We start from the raw sequence: 16,162 nt of genomic DNA on the forward strand, positions 1-16,162 counted from the left end.
AAAATAACTGCAAATAAGCTTGCCATTGGAGAGTAATTTGTTGCTTCAGTAAATATATTTAGGCTTCTTGAGAAAATATTTCTAAGGCAAGATTTTTGTTAAGTAAAACATTTTTTTTTTTTTTGAAAAATGTTTTACTGCACAAGAAATAAATATTTCAGAAAACTAAATCACTTTTCGATTAAAATGATAAACAATTGCAAATGAGTATATAGTGAGAAAGTTATTATTAGAACTGTTTACCTGCTTGCTAACTGAATAAAAAATGCTTAGTTATAAAATTATTCTTCCACCAAAAATAAATCCACATTATTTATATCCGTATATATTTTTTTTGTAATTATTTAAGTAAACAAATCACTGTAGTTATTTAACAGGTTAGGAAAATTTAAAAAAATATAATATATTGATTCTGAACGTGTCAATTACAATGTGTTCAAAAATTCAACAACAAAATAAATTACAGGCATTCCTCGCTATTATTCTTTATAGTTTTGTATGTAGGTGATAATGCCTACTTTAAATATTTAAAAAGTAGTGTATCTGTTCGTTTTCTGTGGCGTAATTTTCATTGTTTCGTCAAGACGTCATGTGACGGCACTTGCGCACTATAAACTTTGCGATTTTTTTAAATATATATTTAAGTGTTTTTCTCTGGCAATGGCCGCTGAAAAATTTACGACATAAGTTATTTTTACCCGTGTACGTAAAGGGTATTGACTGAGAACGTAATAAGAAAATACTAATAATACTGCATGGAAATGCGACATTTTATTTTAAGCGTTTTGTGAAAATTATATAAAGTTAAACTATACGATTAATTACATCCAACATCCAACAGTTTGGTAACATTACAAATCAACAAACACAGGAGGGTACACGTTTCATTTTTCTATCTTTTTGTTTCGCCGTGTCATCAATTTTGAAATAATCTTGGTTTACAGCAACATTAAGAGGTATCCATCCTGATATTGTCTCAATAGTTTTTTAATCGTGAGTTGTAATTTTTTAAAGCTTTTCCTAATAATTCATATCAAAAAAAGTTACCTACATCGTTTTAAGGATACGGTTCGAGGGGTAAAGCTCTCAACACGCTAGCCGGAGGTTGCTTATTTGATTAATTTGTGTTGTTTCACAATTTACTCGTATAGAATAATAATCTCGTTCCAGAGTGGAAGATACTCTCAGTATCGCCCTGGAGTTAGACGATCATTCAGAATTGAAACGTTGGTTCAAATGGCTTCGGCCGTGTTTGGTGACAAGATCTGAATAGTCAGGTACTTCCCCACTTTTCTCTTCCCGTTTTCTTCCTCTCCCAACAACATTCAGCCTTATAACATACCCAAACTGGGGATTCCATAGTCTTACTGGCTCCAGCCGGTTGGAACTCTTGTGTGTCTTTATAAATACAATAAAAGTTTCAAACCTTCTAAAAACCATTTATTTATAATAAAGTTTAAAAAAAATTGTTTCATGTGTGTATCTACTTACATATTTTATAAATTAGTAATGTCATTATGACTCGTCCTGTTTTCAGAATGCAGGGTACAAAATAGACAGCTCCTCCAATATTTAACAATAAATTAACAACCGCTTTCCGGAAGATTTAAATTTCGAACAAAGTGTTTCCGGACAACCATCGGAAAACAGCAATGGGTACAAGCCTAATAACGAAATAATTATTACCGTAAAATAAATTAGGAAATACTACCAATTTTTAAATAAATTTAAAGTTAACGTAACAAAAGCCTCTCGTGTTAGTTTTTGCATTTAGTTCAATAGGCCAATAATAGTGACTGCTCTTGGAAGGTTTGCGTCTCTTGGACAATTTAGATTTTTTACAAGGTGCTCCTCTGAATTACACGTCTGACACGCGTATCCTATACTAATGCGTAACTGTCCAGGTGTCTAACTAAGGCCACGATGTGGTTATTGATTGACTGTGAAGGTATTCTGTTGCACACAGACATGCTTACCTTGAAAATTATTGATATTTTAAAAGGAATCATTTTTATACAAATTTGGATACGAATGTAGATCACTAAGGGCCAGTTGTTTCATAAAATTTGAACAGTTCATCAAAATTTCAAAGCTCATTTCAAATTTCGGTTTTTATGTCATTACGGACGATTTGCTCCACAGATCTGAAATTATAACTGAATTTTCAGATAATTTGAAGATTAACTTTTAACTTTGATGAATTGTTCAAATTCTGTGAACCCGATCCGAAATGTCAAAATGACAGTTGAACAACACTTGATTTTCAAATGATTTATTTTATATATTTTTCTAAATCAACTAAATATAATTTTTATCACATTTCTGTCACCTTTTGGGATGCTGTATTGAGTGACTTTTTGAGACCGGAAGGGAGAATGAAAGTGTAGGAGGAAACAAAGTTGATAAACTCAAGAATGAAATGACCCATTCTCACATGACAAAAAAAAACATGTTTGTAAAATGATGGCGCTGTTTTTAAAAAAAGTACGTTTTTACCTGTCACAGGCAATGATTAAAAAAATACCCTGAGAGGTCACAGGTGACATATATAGTATAATATAAGTATGTAAAAAATACACGCATATTCAAATGCATCGTTGTGTCAAAATTTTAAAGCAATCTCTGAAGAACTAAGAGAATTAAGATTTTCGAACCAACAAAAATTTACATTTTTATTTATATAGATGATTACAGGTTTTTTTTAAATTTTCCCTATCACAATAAAGTATTTACTAATCTTGCGAGGTTTTTCACAAATGCCGGGCGGTCGGTTTTATAGAAGAAATTGTGCCCAGTAATCGCCATGGGATATACCAATCGGACTGGTAATTATACCTCTCACAAAATATAACTACCGGATTCAAATTAATTCAGAATATAGGTAGTACTGTATAAATAACCTACGCGACTAACCAAAATAACAGGTAAACTTAATGACTTCAGTTTTATACTAGGTCATAATGTCGAATCCGGTATCATCTGATGCATAAATCAATTATCACGAGATTAAATTAGTCAGGTGAAAATCTATTAACTGTATTACCTACCTACTGAAGGGTTTACGACTTGAATTAAAATATATAAAGTACCTACTTAACTGATGATTTTAATTTCGAATTTTAATGTCGTCACTGACTCTTTTAAACGTAGATATTGATAGTAACGTTGCAGAGTATAAATATTGCAGGAAGAGTATTTTTAAATAAACTGGTTATTTGCAGCGAAAAAACAGGATCTCATTTATTGACTAATATAGCAGTCCTGACTCCTGACCTCTCGGTGGTTTAAACTTCAGAATGTTTTGCTTTTTTTTAATTCTTATAATATTATCCAATATCTGACATTGCCCAAGATTCTAAAAATTAATAAAAAATCTTAATATTAAGACTATGTGCGAAATCTGTATGTTTTACCAAAACATACGAACTGTGTGCTATTGCGTCATGAAATTTGCGAGTTAACTCAAGAATTTTTAGGTTACAAAGTCGTTTCCATCATGAAGCATGGAGATTTAACATATCCAATAAACTATCAAAAAAATGACGGGATAAAACACACACACAGTCAAGTGTTCTAGGTAGGTGCCAATCAAGTAGTTCGACATCACTTGGGTTCTAATATACTTTTTTTTTTTTATAGTGAATACCTCACAAGAGTCCCAACTGCTCCCGTCTGGAGCCAGTGAGACTATGGCATCCCCAATTGGGGGATGTTGTGAGGCTGAAGGTAAGTGGGGAAGGGAAAGAGGAAGGTGGGGAAGTACCTGGCTATTCAGATCTAGTCACTAAACACGGCTAAAGCCATTTGGAGCAACGTTTCAATTCTGAATGGTGGTCTTACACCAGGGCGATACTGGTAGTATCTTCCACTCTGGAACGTGCCGCAAATATACTATATATTATTTTAATTAATTAATTGTGAAATAACACAAATTAATCAAATAAAATTTATTTGCGCACGCCGGGTTCGAACCCGCGACCTTCGGAATGGCAGTCCAATGCGTTACCACTGGACTATGCCGGCCGTCAGAACTTGTAACCATACTTGTAACCACTTGGTTCCATGGCAACTTAGGACAGTGGCAATTCCAGTCATTAAAAGTGATGTATAAACCTTACCTAACGAAACATATTTAAATTAGTTTTTTTCATCATTTTTCATGACTTTATATCACTTTTCAAGAGTGTGTTAAATTTTCACTACACTTCACGGTTACCACTTGTAACATTTTCCCTGTTATTTTTTACTCTCGAAAAACATTTCGAAGCAATTTCGGAGATATTTTTATTTTATATTTTCATTGACGAATAAATTTTATATAATCATTTAAAAAGTTCCATTTTCAATTTTCCGTCAAAATTATGTGTTTTAATTCGTAAAAATGGCGGCGTTGATTTCCTGCAGCCGACTTGCGTTTCTAGATTACAATGACGTTGTAGCCAGTTTAGTTTTAGTGTAGAATGTGCAGTTTTAGATCTTACCAAAATCAATAATTATTTTAAGTACAATGATCAGAATCATAAAAATATTACTTATATTTTTAACGTTATTCATAGTTTCTGAAAGTACCCCATTGAAGCAGAAAAAAGTAATGTTGAAATCATTCGATACCTAAGCTAATTAATAAAATTTATTGGACGTCCACACTTTGTGCGTTTATTTAAAATTAACATGATAAATTCTTTGTCTGATTTAATAAAGAACCTCATGATTTAATAATCATGTAATGTTTTCAACACACGTCAAAAAAGGTCAATAACACGAAGATTTAAAAAGTACACGTATAACAAGTACCTCACATAATACTCGTAACTCTTTGATAATGGTGACAGTACACAAACTTACTTTGAACATATATACATAATACGATGGCAGACAAATTATTATCTGGTTATATTTCATGCTAATTCACTGAACCAATAATCAATACCAATTACGAATCTTTTTAATTCAATTTAATCAGTTCGGGGAGGTCTGCAAATGCCGAAAATGTTTTGCCGAAATTATAGGCCTTAAAGTAGTTGGATTGTTCGTTATATCGTGCATACGTCGTTTAAGTTCGCTTGAAACATAAAATTACTCGAAGTTAACTAATTTTAAATTGATTTTATGAACCATCCAATCTAATTGCCAACAGTAGCTTAGGTTTTTATAATCAATTTAATATATAAATAACAGTGGTTCCCAATACTTTTTAATGCTATTTCCTTTTGTTTTTAAAAGCAAATGATATTTTATTTTTGTATTATTATTACTAGTGCCCCCGATCAGACGTTGTCCTGCCACAGACCGCCTTCTATGTAGAACGTATTTTATATAGACCTCATTTTATGGAGACCGCCTTTTATCTATTGTCGCTATTGTCTGATATATTATGCATTTGACATACATAGAATACATGCGCAAGTCACATCCATCGTAGATATTGTTTGAACGTTTCGTTTGATATCGATCATTTGAACAGATTGTGATTCTTCTTCTTCTTTCGTATGGTGGGGGGATCAGAAGGAGACATCTAGGTCTGCGAGCCAGTCTAGGGCCTCAGGCGTCGCCATGTGCACCTCATCAATCCCGCCGGGGAATGAATGGAGCGGGCCTTCGTTGACCACATGTTCGGTGGTCTGCACCGCACCACATTCACACATCGCCGACTCTTTAAGGCACCATCTGTGCATCATGTGGGCACAGCAGCTATGGGAGCACCTTAACCTATTGATGGCGGACCAGGTTTTGCGTGGCAATGAGAACCCAGCCTGTCCCTCGGTGGGGTCCTGTATGAGATGGGCATTTCCCACTTTGGCCGTTTGCCAGATTGTGATTATCGTGCGGTTCGATAGAAAATAAGTAAAAATGTAGAAATGTACCGTTATATACACTTAAAACTATCTTGAAGTATATGTCTTCCACAGTGTGACAGATTGCTATACGAATACGATCCATAGAAAACAATTTCGATATACATTTTTTTTCGTCTCATATTCAAGTATAATAAATAGAATAAATATTCTTAATTGATAATACATAAAAATTAAATGTAAAAATGAGGTAAATAAAGATTGATCATTAACACATTATTGTTTTTTTCAATTATAGTAATGAATTTTAATTTAATGTAGTGCGATTTTGTGAAGAATATTTTTTGTCAATCCGTGCTTTGACAATCTGAATAGATAAAGCTTACACAACTTAAAAATGAATTACGATCCTATTTTATAATAAAAAAATTATTAAAATCGTCTTAAAAATATTAACGGGGGGTGGAGAGAAGTTAAAATTTGAGGTTGTATGTATTTTTGTTGATAAAGTTAAAAAAAAAAAAAAAAACAAATTCCGTGGAACAACATCGCTACCTATCGGGTCCAAAACTATCCTATGTTCCGAGCTGAAATCAACCGTACAGATTCACAAAATTTAATTGAAATCGTTTGGGCGGTTTCGAAGATTAGCGTGAACGAACACAGTGGCAGGTGATTTTTATATATTAAGATTAATTTGGGAGGCGTGTATTGGTGCCGTTTCCTAGGGAATTGTTTATTGGATAACCAACACCTCTGCCATTGGTTACCCCAAGTAGTTTGCTAAGTACGGTGACCTAGCAGGGGTGCTCAGAGTTTTGTCCCAGTCTTGGCGACGGATGCGTCTGCCCACGGTCGGTTCGGGAGAGGCCGACCAAGGGCAACCCTTTGCTAGACACTTTCGACCCATCGCCTTGCGCCGCAGCAGGAGGGATGGATTCATACGTCTGTCACTCCTGGACACACTGACCTCCAGATTTCTAGTCAACCCTCATAACTTTTGTCCGTCCTGAACTTCCGTTCACACACAACATCCCCAAAGATAAGATGGGCCCAGAGGGAAGTTGTTTTACTCTGGGCCTCATGTGTGGAGTTAATGTAAAAAATACCCCTGAAGCCTTGGGTGAAATAGTATTATCCGTAAAACGAGAATAAACAGATGCAGCAGAAGAAAAAAATTACGATAAATTACTATAAATCCTCATTATTTTCCTCAACAAAATCATTTAAATTAGGACATCTGAAAAACTTTCGTTTACGGTAAATTTTTCATTACTGACATATTTATTCCGATGATCAACAGCTTATTATTATTTATTAATAATTTTCTTTATTTTTTCAAATATCTTTATAAATTTTCAATTTATTTAACTAAGGTAAGGATTACCATAAACAAACCAGTCCTTAATCCGCATTACGGGAATTTTTTTACGTACAAATGTTGGCAAAAATCTGTTACGTTACATTCATAATTGAAAGGTATTTTGCCAGCACTTAGCTTCATATCATGACAACCGATAACAAATAAGCTATTTGACAAATATTAAATTCTTGTTTTTCATATTATTAACCAAGTATTTAACCCAAAAACTTTGCATATTTAGCATGAGAATCAATGAGAACACTTTTAAAAATTAGACAAAAAATTATAATTTCCCCGGAACACTTTTCTAAATATCACATTTAAATTCAACGATTGCATCAACTTCACTAATTTTTAAAATACCGCAACTCTTCTTTTTAAAGAAGATCGTTAAGTATCTCAAGTCCCGCTGGAATCGCTATTATTTATCGTCATAATTATCGAGACCACTATTAAAATAGTATCCACTTATCATAAGCAACTGCCGGAATTTTCCACCAATAAGATATGATTTTTACCTGAATCATAAAAATTCTTCAATATATTATTGGTAATTATGAATTAATAAGAAATATTCTTTCTGGAACCTGTCTAATAGGACCTTTAATATTCATAAGCAATTTTAATTTGAATAAAGCTTTCAATACATTAAAAAACTAAAATTACACAAACCGTGTGAAGATGGTTTTTTCTGTTTGTAAAAAAGTTATATAATAATTTTTTAAATTCTGATTAAATTTATTAAAATATGTTCATTAAAAAAATTATACTACATTATTTACAGAAAATATGTTACAATGAACAAAGTAATAATTTCACATAATGTTGTATAAATGATGTGACACCATGATAAAGCTAGGATTATGTGCATGAGGGATGCATTATTATGTTTTTGAGATGAAAATTAAAATCTTTAGTGTTTTTTATATTTCTGTTGTATTAAAAAAGAACTCCACTTCAATTTTTTAAATTTATTTTAAGTTAAAAGATATATACACATTTCACTTTCTTAACTTAAAAGTACTTTTTATTAACTTACTTAAGTACATTTTCATTTTGCTCGCTGATCTTAAGAGCAAAGAGTTTTTTCCTAAATATATTCATTCTATTTACTGATGTTAGGCTATTGGGAAGGAGATTGTATATGTGTACACCAAAGATATTAGAAGAACTTCTAATATCTTTGGTGTACACCCTCGTGGCCTATGTTTCTTTTACCACTATCAGTCTTTGCTGAATGTGTGTATAGTTTATTATGTTATCTTGAGTATTGTCCATGTACTTGTGGTGCTTTTGTAAATGTTGTGTTCGTGTGTTTAAATCAATTTTTTTATTTTGTAGATTAATAAGAATACGTTATATTCGTACAGTTTTCTGATTTTCAGTAATTTTATTTCTTTGTATACTTTTGTTGTTGGGGTATCTGGGTTATAATTTAAAAATATTTTTATGACTTTATTCTTTATTATTTGTAGGTCCTTAAAATATGTAATGTATGTGTATCCCCTTATTTCAATTAAATAATTTAGATGGGACTGGATCAAACTAAAATATACTCTCCTCTTTACTTGTGTTCGTAGAAGATGGGCTTTTCTACCAAATACAGCAATTAGTGGGATAAGTTTTTGTATTTGCTGCTTAAATGATAAGGGTTTATCGATATGTAGCCCAAGACATTTTTCACCATCTGAAATTTGTAGGTTTTTTTCTTCTCTTTGCAATGGTTTATGAGATGGTTTATGTTTATTCAATTTTCCCCGTTGTTTTTTTACATTTGAAAATTGGTAGAATTGATGTCTGTCTGAGTATTCTATTATTTATAAAGAGTGAAATTTTAAAACGTATATCTTTGTAAATTTCTAATGTCGCATGTTAGAAGTATAATGTGTTGTGACATCAAAATCTAAGTTTTCTTATCATCAATCAATCAAGTCTGTGTGTGATTATAACTCTGGTTCGAAACTCAGATTTGTTTTGAATGTAAGTGTCGTTTTCAAAATTGGAAATCATTGTATCAAGAATTCAGTCAAATGATAAATTATATTAATCGTAACATCAAACATATTAATTTATGTCTGTAAGGTGCGCTATTCCTGCATGAAATCATTCACGTTCAATGAACTCAAATTCGCTTTGACTTTAAATGTCTTTTTCAAAATTGGATGCGATTGTGCCAAGAATTCAGATAAGCGATTAAGTACCAACCTGTAATACAATATTTCAACTGAAAATTATTTTATTTGTCATTTTTTAAATTGAAACTGGTGTGTCAGTAATTCAGACAATTCCGTGATTTTTCGCGAGTCTGCGCTAGTACACATACTAACAGAGTAATTCGTAGATGTTCCGTGCGACGATGATCTTCCAAACTCTGTGTAAAGTTTTAAATTGTTTAATTTTTTATTTTTGTACGTACATTTGAGACTACTTCGTTTCAGGTTACGTTTGTATAGTATTTAAATTGCCCTAATGAGAGCTGTGAAGTCATTTTTATATGGCCCTCGTGAATCGGTTTATATTTTATCATAGATCTATTAATTTATGCACTCCGGGAGACAATCTGCCTGTAGACGTTTCAATGAATTGATCTACGTTAGGTATATTACACAATCTTCTAAATTATACCTAAAGCATGAAAAAAAATGAAAATACTTTTCCAGTCTGGAACTTCATGGCCAGCGCTTTTCTTTCCAAGATCCGGAATTATTACCATCGTGAGCTACGGATCCTCAAAATATCCATTTTATTTTAAAACAAGACGTCACGCCTAAGATGGCCCTTGAATTGATGGAAGAATGTAAGTAGATACCTATACAGGTCAGCAGATCTAGATGTTAGTAATCGTCTAATCGAACTTTCTAGGTCAAATCGAGCTGTTGACTATGATCTTTTAGTGTAACAGGCCCTCTCATCTGGAATAGACTTCCCTCAGCTCTTACTAATCTCCAGAATTTGGCTGAATTTAAACGGGCTTTAAAAACAAAATTATTTAAAAAATCTTACCATTTAATTTTAACTTCTTTTCAATATTTTACAATAAGCCATATTCTAAAACTTCCGGTAATTGTTTGGTTTCGGTTGTCTTCTTATTGTACCTTTTTAAAGTGTCTGCTCAGTAAATTCTCATTTCTGAGCACAAACTGCCTCCTGTTTTATATAATGTTTTAGTTTTAATATTCTTGTTTTGTCCTGTCCTGCTGTTATTGTTATTCTAAGTTTTGTCATCACTTTGTATAAACAGTGTATTTAGTGTTATAATATTAGATCTGTATTGGGTAAGGCACACTATAGGAATAATTTTAAGAACCATTAATACTGAATTACCATTTTTTTTAAGTTTGTTATACGAGTAGTTAAGCGCACTTGAAGTGAAATGACACTAAACTGCGCTATATAAATGCCATGTTATTATTATTATAATGAGTCGAAGGATAAAGCGGTTTGATTGTTGCATTTGTTTTACTATCCGAAATTGCTTGTTTCAACAAACATAACTATAAACTTATACCAATACCAATAATATGCTTTTCGTTCAAAATTCATTTTATGCGAGAGAGCTGTGTTCATACAGAAAACTAAAATTCAAGTTGGTCAAGGGTTAATATTTTGACCATTTTCTAAATATTTTTTGTAAGGCTGAAGTTTTTCAGTTTTACATAAACAAACAAACTGCCTCGCAATTGTAATAAGAGATTATAAAAAATATATCAAATGTAGAGATAATAAATTATATCTTCTACAATGATAATAGTAGATATGTTCATCTATTCAACGCTATTAGTAGTACAACTTTTCAGCAAAATTTGAGCAGAGCGCATCGATGTTAGAATCTTCGGAAAAAAGTAACCGGTTTGTCACGGTATTTATTTTTTGCTGCATGTTTTCTATTGTATTTATTAAACGTCAGACCGAGCAAGACAATAAAATATCATGCAAAATTTGTCATTCAAAATAAATGTTAAAATAGTGAGGCAAATTTTCAAATTAAAAAATGTTTAATTGACTTATTTATCAATGTTGGTTACCGCTACGCTAAACATTTATATAACTAGAATAAATTGGATACCATACACAGACCAAGCAACATCCATATATTTAATTAATTTAAGTGTATGTTTATAGATAATAATAAAAAAAATGTATATATGATTTGAATTTTCAGGGCCAACACCTATCATCGTGATACTTTGTGTAATCACTTCGATTCTGATAATGACACTGTAGTGATGTCCAAAACGTTGTCTAAAAAAGGAGGTAGCATACGGCACAATAATCCAAAAATAAATCACGATAATTATTCGTTATTTTTTCACGATAATTACTCGCTATCGAAACCGCAACCTCCCGGCTCAAAATCAAATGCGTTATCCACTGCATTATAGATTTTTTGTATGAAGGTGCTACCTGTTCAATCTTACTTGTACAAACTCTAAGTTGCAAAAGTAAGGATGTACGCTATAGCCGTCTATCCACTGGGTCGGTATCTGTAAGCTATCGACATAACTGAAAACCCTGCACAAAAAATTCCCACAATGGCTGCGCCACAAACTGTACCAAACATCACTTTTCTGTGCAGTGTCTTCGGTTTATGTCGATTGCTTACCGATACGAAGCCTGGGACAGCAAAACGTATACCGCGCAAAAGGCTTGCACGAACGTTAATTTGCGCAAACTAAATTTGTTCTAATTTACACAAGTAAGCAAAGACAGCAAAACTGCATAATGCGCAAATGGCTTGCATGCACTTCAAATGATTGCGACCTTTGCACAAACTGATTGTGCACGCAAGACGGTGGGTTTAGACGGGTCTTAAGAAATATATCATGATATAATATATAATCGACGGTTTATCGAGTATTTGGTATTCTCAATTGGAAACAGAGGTCGATTTAATTAATGCCCACAGTAAGAAAAAAGATAACTTTGGTTTAAAACTTCCCCTTGTTAAAGATCTTTTTAACCGTTCAGCATTCCGCGGTAAATGCCTACATACGAGTTTAAGTAAATAACACCGCCAAAGAACCGGCAATCTATTTCAATATTCAATATGATAATCCGTAATTATATGTAATTTAACCAAGTAGGTAGGCTTTTGCGTCGACACCGATAATATAATGGGCGAAAAATCTCAGTCACGCATAATGTAATTTGCCTCGTCCGGGATCGAGTCCACGACTGCCAGTCTCAAAGTAAACGCTTCTCAGGGAACTTTATCTCGATTAATAATACATACAAACACTTTTATCAGTGTGACGTTGTCAGAGCCTTATCGTTGACATAGATGAAAAATTAATTAAAAATCATTCAGTGCAAAAAAATTTATCCAACAAAATATTACTAGAAAGAATAAATGTTGCAAAAGCAACTTCTGTTCACTAAAGACTTTGTTCTATGATGCAGATACCATACAATGGTTTTGGATAAAAAATTATTTAATAAACCGAAATCTTTTTTTATATTATTTAAATTATCCTGTAAACTCAGGAATGAACTGTTTAAAAAATTTGGAATTTTTTAAAAAACCAAAGATCTCGATAATAACAAATATTTTTTTTCCTAAATAGTGACTACAAATTCTATATAAGAATCTTAGAAATATATTTTTTATCGGGAGGGATGTTCTAACCTAACCTAAAGGATTACATAATAAGATATTTAAACTGGTGGGATATCAATTCCAGAGTGGAAGATACTCTTCAGTATAGCTCTGGGGTAAAACCACCATTCAAAATTGAAACGTTGTTTTAAATGGCTTTAGCTGTGTTTAGTAACTAGATCTTAATGGCCAGGAACTCTCCCACCTTCCTCTTCCACATCTCTTTCCCCTCTCCGCTACATTCAGCCTCACCACATAACCTAATTGGGGATGCAATACTCCCACTGGCTCCAGACGTTTGGGAGCAATTGGGACTCTTGTGCGGAATTCAGATTTTAAAAAGTATATACAAAAAAAAAAACAATTTGTTTGCCGTTATATTTGGTTAAGTACAAGGAATATACGAAATGATAGAGAGATGTAAGGAATCGCAAAACAATCGCTAAGACATCTGAAGTCATTTTCCGATGATCTGTTATAAAATATATTTTTTTGGATGAATGAAGTACTTACTTATAAAAGATTGTTTCCACTCCTCAGCTCCGCGTTGCGGGCCATTCATTGGCTGTCATATAATCCAATGAGAATGCAATTCACTAATCACTTTTCACAAATCACTTTTGATGATACTTTTCATTAACCACTTTATTTTTTCTTTAACTGGATATAGGACGGTCATGCGTTACATTTCGGAAATACTTCTGGAAAGAAAAGGAGCTCTTATTAATTTCACTTTTAGTACGGGCAACCGTCGCGACGTTCTGTTACATCACTTTTTTCTATGGATTATAAAAATATGAAGAGTTCTGAACAATTTTCTATGAGAAATATTTATTTGAATTTTTAATCTATATTTGATCGAAGCGATATTTCCCTTACAATATTCACGCTTTAAAATCACCCTCCCACTCTTATTGTAAAGCCTCGATTAAATTTGGATTGTGGACACAATGTGTTCACATCCAGACGGAGAGCAAAAAATATTATGAAATGATTGGTAAATGTATAATTAACTGCCGCACTTTTAATAGGCTCAGATTATGTAAAATATACTTCGTTTCAACTTAATTACTACAAAAAACAACTTTACTATTTACGTCGGGGGGTAGTAAAAATTGCATTAAAGTTCCATTTTTATTCATTCAAAGTTAAAAATTTTCCTTTACAATTAATCTCGTGCCATCATTTTGGATTTTTTTTAGTATTGAGTGACATTTAGCGAAAGGTTTCGTTTCAATATAAATAGCCACATTTTTTAAATAACTCAAACTAAGAACCAATTAACATATTTTGTGCGTGTGTTTCTTGTAGTAATTGGAAGTTTAATTTTCACAATCTGTAGATACCTATTAAACATGCGGCGGTTAAGTAAATATTTACCGAATTAACATATATTTTATCTGAGTATATCTTGTTCACTAATTTTCATTTGTGGAAAACAAGTGGCTAAGCTCGGAATATAAACCCGGAAACTATTGCTAACCGAGTTATAGTTCTAACAATTGAGTAAATGCTCGACTAGTTTATCGCTATAGATACCTACTAAATCGCGTAATATGAATTGCCTATCTAATACGTATTAGATAATGTATCAACAAAAAATCTATCGATGTAAAATATTGGAGGTTCTACCCTTGAATTTCGCTTATCGAAACATTTTTTCGTAAAATTTAAGTAAATTGAACAAGACATCCTCTCGAGTTCTTTCATGATTAAAATCATTCCATGCGAATCTAAAAGGTATCTGTTTGATTAGATAAGGCACTTCGGACTTCAATCAAATTATCAATTTGTCTGATTATCCGTTTCGATGTAGTAGCTATTATTTCAGGATTTTTTATGAATAATTTGACTGACCGACATTTAATACAATACATAATGAAGCGAAAAGCGAAAACGCTGGCGTACGTGACGGAACGTTGCTTGCTAAAAAATCTCTCAGCCAATATGACGTTAATATTTGACGTAAAAAATGTGTGAGCGAGTTTAAAGCGAACTGCGGACTGACGACTTAGCGGGGAAATTTAGATGAAAAGTATACGTTGCATTATAACTTGACGTGTTAATAAAAATGTTTTTTTTTACAATCTTCTGAATTTTTATATCGTCTATTTATAAATGTTATGATTGGTTTTAACAGTTATTTCTTTCACCCTGTGAGAGGTCAATGACCGATTCCAGGATCATAACAATTTGATGATAGATATTTCTAAATATATCATTTTAAGGTTATGTTAAGTTTCAGAGTTTTGAAACCATTTTTCAAAAAGTTGTGCATTTTGGAAATATTTTATTATTTCCCTGAAAATTTTAATACATATCTAATATTTGTGTTATTCTTATTTTTTAATATATATATTTTTTAAATATGTTGTTAAATAGTAAATGAAATGGGAGTTTTATCAGTAGATTCATAACACTAAATAGATGAAACAAGTTCTATCTATTCTGAAAGTTTCATAGAGTTCATAAACACTTCATCATTCATTAAAAAAAACAGTTCTGTAAAATGTCACTCAAATGTCTTCAATCAACACATTATATTCTTAAATTAGATCACTTTTGAAAAATACTTTCAAAACATTTTTTTAAAGTCTTTCAAATAATTAGAACTTCATTCGATTCAAACAAAAATTTTCCGGAAAAAAAAATAATAAATTCAAATAAATTTAAAGTCATAGAAAAAGTTTTAAAATAGATCGTTGATTAGACAGTTTATTTTGAGGAAATTTTAAAATTGGAATCGACTTTACTTTCTTTGGGAAAAGGCGACTGATTACGCGATTAATGTGCGTGGTACACCGCTGGTGCGCTAGCGTGGCACGTGTTCACGGAACGGCTCGCCGGGTAAGACTGAGTTCGAGTTGCCTGCAGCCGGTAGCGCAAGGCGGACCGCGAGACCGGTAGAACGCCGCCCGTAGACAGCGATTGTACTATTCCTTTGCTATTATATGACCAGGCTAGGTATGCGATGCATTGTTACAAGAAAATTTAAAGGAAACGGGAGGGAAAATGGGCTGGGATGGAGGATATCCCGCCATTGTTGATTGAATGACGACTCGAATGGATTCAGCTAGATTGTTGTATCGGATTTTGGTTGATTTGGGTTGACGTTTGTAAAGAGAAGAATTTGAATGTTGTAAAGGGTGTCATTTTCTCCAATCTCGATATATTTTTCAACATTTTCTATAGAAAACTATGTTCTCCTGAAAAATATCTACAAATCAGAACCCTTTCTCAGCCCACGACGCTTATAAATAATATTTGCTCATTCTAGAGGTCCCTCACTTATGAGAAACATCTCAGGTTTTTACAGAGCTCTTAGAGTGATATTGAAAAGGGGTATAAACGATGTTTTAATTTTGGAAAGTTTTACATGCACATTTTTTGATAAAAAACTAAATAAAG

The 16,162-nt window shown here is 32.4% G+C and overlaps 1 long non-coding RNA gene across 1 annotated transcript in view; it reads right to left on the reverse strand.

Annotated features, from left to right (window-relative positions):
- Positions 1-15,600, reverse strand: part of LOC149417348 (uncharacterized) — a 68,580-nt gene extending 52,980 nt beyond the window's left edge. The window contains exons 1-2 of the long non-coding RNA XR_016303296.1: positions 15,508-15,600; positions 13,268-13,455 (exon numbers count right to left, since the gene is read on the reverse strand). This is a non-coding gene — a long non-coding RNA (uncharacterized LOC149417348). The remainder of the gene's footprint in view (positions 1-13,267; positions 13,456-15,507) is intronic.
- Between the last annotated feature and the right edge of the window lie 562 nt (positions 15,601-16,162).

The sequence above is a fragment of the Hesperophylax consimilis genome, chromosome 15, assembly GCF_061612785.1.
Source record: "Hesperophylax consimilis isolate HC1 chromosome 15, BYU_Hcon_1.0, whole genome shotgun sequence".
In the NCBI taxonomy this organism is placed as follows: domain Eukaryota; kingdom Metazoa; phylum Arthropoda; class Insecta; order Trichoptera; family Limnephilidae; genus Hesperophylax; species Hesperophylax consimilis.